This window comes from Rhagoletis pomonella, unplaced genomic scaffold, assembly GCF_013731165.1.
Source record: "Rhagoletis pomonella isolate Grant_MI unplaced genomic scaffold, Rhpom_1.0 Rhpom_scaffold_00001, whole genome shotgun sequence".
Lineage (NCBI taxonomy): Eukaryota > Metazoa > Arthropoda > Insecta > Diptera > Tephritidae > Rhagoletis > Rhagoletis pomonella.
Genome location: NW_023458555.1, coordinates 32,910,622 through 32,915,653, shown reverse-complemented (window position 1 = coordinate 32,915,653; position 5,032 = coordinate 32,910,622).

Sequence of the window (5,032 nt, the reverse complement as noted above, 5' to 3'; positions counted from 1 at the left end):
GCAAGTTGGTTAATCAATTATTCGGTTAATCAATTACTCGAGTAATCGAATAATCGCACAGCCCTAGTATACATACATACATATGTATATTTATTTCGCCCTTTGTTTATTTTTGTGTGCAACACGTTCCACACATTTATTTTAGCTAGCAACGGTACTCACAGCAATCACGTAGTCGAAACTCAAATATTCAGGCAATGATAATCGCTGGTTTGAACTGCATACATATGTATGTACATATGTATGTGCATATATGCATACCTGTATTGTATAAAAGTACGTATAATTTGTTGTATACTCGTAGAATCATTTTTATAAAGGTATTCATCACATATTGTATCTTTGTGCATGGCTCCATGCGCAGGTTTGTTGTGAGCTGTTCATCATCAGCGCCAAGCGCCTCTCATCAACATCATTGTTGGTATTGTAATTTGAGGCGATTACACGTGATACGCCTACCATTACTAACTGGACATTAAATGCGTACAAACACTGCCGTTCGGTGCATGTGTTAATGGATGTCCATGCCATTGCACTTGAACGCATATATGTATGTAGATACCTCTCTGCACCTGCTTCACCCAATCGAAGAATAAAATGGCAATCATAATAATTGCATTCACACTGTACTTACATATGCATATTTGAGAATATATGCACCTACATACATACATATGTACATAAATACGTTGAAGAAGTGAATATAACGTTGTTCGAAATTCGCCCCGGATTTTTGTTACTATGTACTTTAAGTGAAGATAGTTCTGTAATTCGTCGCTCGTGCCAAAAATTTTATTTATGTATGTATTTGAAAATTAGTGAAATAGCTGAAGGAATATGCTTTTTACTAAAAAAAAAAAAGGAGAAAAGCTAAGAAAAGTCATGCCGAATAATTTGTGCGTTGTGCGATGAGAATACTGCCAAAGATGCAACCTGTCGGCAGTTACTGGAAAAGTCGAGTAATTAGTTCAAATAGTTGAGCAAAACCCGCATACAAGCTGTCAGGAGATAGCCGAACTACTAAGCATCAATCACCTGACAGTTTGGAATCATCTAAAAAGAACAGAATACTCAAAGGAGTTCGATGTTATGCAATAAACGGCATTCGAAAAGTAGGTGCCTTACTGATTCAGTTTGTCTGAGCTCAGCATAGGGAAAGGTGGAAATTTAACTGCGGTAGAAGCCAAAGCTCTTAAAGCCACTTGGCGCTGCCTGACAAAATGTAAGCTCAGATTTAAAGGCGCTACAGTGGTCCGATAGACAGAATGATTTTTGTACTCCTAGTTGTTCCGAGTGCACTCGCCCGCCGACCTTGTTATTCATTTGAATCTCCCTAATATGGAACTCTAAAAGCAGCTCCATTATCCATCTTGCACTGCAATCTAATGCTTTCTGCAGCTGAATGGGTGTGGCCCCGTTTAGTTCAGGGGTCTTGTATGGCTTGATGGTTTGAATAGCCCCAGAGATCTTCTCCTTGAAGCGTATGAGGGGCTTTGGTTCCCCTCCTCTATATTTTGTAATGCCTCGTCATCATTTTTTAAATCTAAATGGATTTGAAAAGACTTTATTTAAAAACGCATGCAGGAGAGTGGCCACCAGTTAAAAAAATTAAATTCAGTATGGGTAACTATAGAAATGGTTTTGAAAACGCTTCATTTCTCAACTGCATGAATGTGGGTTGCCACCTATTTAAAAAGTTAAGCTCAAATTATAAGATTGTAGTTTGTCAAACGAAAGAATGGTGGGAAATCTTTAGTTGGCTATTTAAAATATTTTTAACGTATTTGAAGAGGGTTTCCTCCTTTCTAAAAAATAAATTAGTTCCAAATTATATAATAAGTTATATTAATCATTATCAAACGAAATGGTTTTGAAGAGGCTTTATTTTTAAATTACATGTAGGTATGTTGCCAAATTAAGAAAAAAAAATCAATTACTCAGTTTTATAGCCCATTCAATTTTAGTGTAATAATATGTAGAAATTAAGTGGCAAAGAAATCGCGATGATTTTTAATCATTTTTTTTCCTGACATTTCTCCGCATTTTCCTCCATATAAAAAAAGTTTCACTCCAACTTTGTATAGAGGAAAACGCGTAGAACTTTCAGAGAAAAATATATTGCATAACACATAGAATCTTCTAGTATACAAATAAATATCAAATATTTTTTTCCCCACATCCGCAATTGTCCGTCCCATCCATTCAATTCAATTACTTTGCATACAAAACGCGTCTAAATGTATTACAAAAATCAATTGAATAAATTTCAAACAATACGCCCATAACTAGGAACCCCTTCCGCCATTGCCAAGGGTTAACGAGCATGAATGCAATAATTTACAAAAACTTTTGCTTTTGTTTACAAAACTCAAACTACTAACTACTCGAATCACAACCAAATTATATTAGATATTTTCCAAATTCTTAACGGAAGTTACCTTTTCTCCTTATTCTTATACTTTTCATTGTATTGCTTAAGATGTAATTGAATTTCCTCGCGCAATTCTAGGTGATTTCGACAAATTGCGTGGCTTTGTTTTGCCCATTGTCAGACAAAGAAATCACTCCATATATTTAGTGGTACAAAAGATTTGTCAACTTTCTTACAACCACATGTGTACATACACACATATCTATGTATTTGCATTGCGTTTGGCTTGTAAAAATATTTATAGAACATGTCCGCACATAAAACACGTAATCTAGCTTCCTTCCTGTGCGCCAGTCGTCCATAACAATCACCTAATTAAATTGCCTTGGAATATGTATGGTGTGTGTACGTATGTACACGGGTACGTTTACAACAAATATTTGCCTAAATTCACATACATGTAAATGCCCAATTTGCGGTCAGAGGTTACGCTGCCTACCCCGCACTACGCAGCCCCAGAGCAATTGTCTGCCGTGCCGTTGCCGCTGCCGCTGCCGCCTTCAAACAATCAATGGGATATCTTATATCATGCTGATTTACATACATTTTAGGCGTTCGTGTCCCAACGCGCCAATTTTGCATGCTGCTGCTAGCTGCTTGGCTGCTGGCAACTACTTTTTGCCTTCCGGCCCTTTTCCACACACAGCTCCCACAGCAGTCAAATTTGTTCACAGTCAGCTGTATGCTGTTGGTAGTAGTCTTGCTGAGTGAGTCCTTAGTGTGTCCTTATGGCTGTCTGATTTTGTGATTTCACCACCACAACAGTGCTAAAGCAATTCAATTTACTGCTTATGTGTGGCTGACGCCTGGTGTGCTAGACGGGAGAGTTCCTCATACGAAGTCGAGTATGTACTTATGCAGCTCGACGTCCGCTCACTTGTTTGTTGTTTTCCTTGCGGCTCTCCTGACATTACGCCGTTTACGTCTGCTTCCTGTGCGCTGTTTCCTTCCATGCTCCTCACTGCTCTACACTCTTTTGGCTCTTCTACTCTGGTCACACATTTTACTGCTGCAATTTTTCGTCATTTTCGTCCTGTACACATTTATTTTCTTCATTCGTTCGTTTGCAGCCCTTTCTAGAGAGTCGCATTTTTCTCAATTTATTTTGTGCCCTTTGCACTTTGTTTGCCCTTAGTCGGGCTTGGGAAACTTTCATTCATCCCTTGCATGCGGTAGCAGCAGAATGTTGTGTGTGTGTGTGTACACAAAAATAAAAGCTGCTGGATACTCCAAATGCAAATGTGATATTCGCTGACGCGGTGGTTTGAGGTTCGTTTGATTGTTGCCAACTGTTGGTTGTTTCCCAACAATGCCTGGATGACTGTGCTGACTGAGTGTATAGCCGCATACGTGATTCCCATAACGCACAGTCAGTCGCCAGTTAAGGCATTGATGTCCAGGAAACAACCCTCTCTTGCTGCTTGGCAACTATGAACATACCTAGATACATATCAATATGCCGACATATGTATGTATGTATGTATGTACATAATTTTGTTGTAAACGATTTTCGATTTTTCAGTTTTCATTTCTGTTACGTGTATTTTCCCAACTCGTTTGCTTGCTGCTTCGTCGTCTTTTTTTATATTTTTTACGCTCTCACGTGCATTATCGTGAATTCAAGGTTATCCATCTTTTATTCCATTTCGTCTAATGCACTCTGTAATTGGGTTGGGGTGTGAATAATTTGTACAGTAGGAAGAAAGCTTCTTACGCTGGTATTGCTCACAAGCAAATGAGTTTTGTTACACTTTATTTCGAGCATCAAAAATTTAATTGGTATTCACACAAGTTACTTGTGTATGCCTGCTCGACTTGTATACCAAAAAAAAAAAAAAAGCGGAAATTTTATGGTCACGGAGCAAAATTACTTTTTACGTTAAAATTTGGATTAAATAATGTTTGCTTTTTTTTCCATGATCTATTCTAAAGTAATTTCTTTCAATATCTCAAAAACAAGTTCAATTATCAATAGCAAACTTTGAAGTATTTATAGCGCCAAACGACTTTTCAGTTGATTATCTGACATTAGCGGAATTTTTTGTTATGTTTCTTAAAACGTAGACAGACGGCAGCATTGATCCGCATTAAGTGCTGCAGCTAATTCTCAAAATGAATGCGGATGAGAAGAATTTTCGAGGACAATACTGACCAAAACGACCAACTGTTGCTTTCGGGCCAGGGACCGTAACAGTTACAACTTTTATTAAAAGAATAACTATTTAACAATTATTTTTTGACTTTTATTCAATTACTCGTTGAATAGCAGTTTTCCTAATTTTAATTTTATAAATCCAAAACAATTATTATTTTTGAATGTTATCTAAAAAAATATGCAAATAACAATGATTTTTGATTTTTTTAATTATATATCTTACATAACAGTCGCTGAAGACTTTTATTTATAAGTCATCAATATAAATCAGTCTCTGACTTTTATTTTTGAAATCATACTTATAAAAGTCATTTGTATAAGTCGTAGTAAATTTTGGCTCTCCAACATCTTCTTAACTGCGAAAAATTATATTGACTTTATACGTATGTTTTAAAAAATTAAAAGTCGGTGAATAATTTTTATTGATGACTTTTATAAATAAAAGT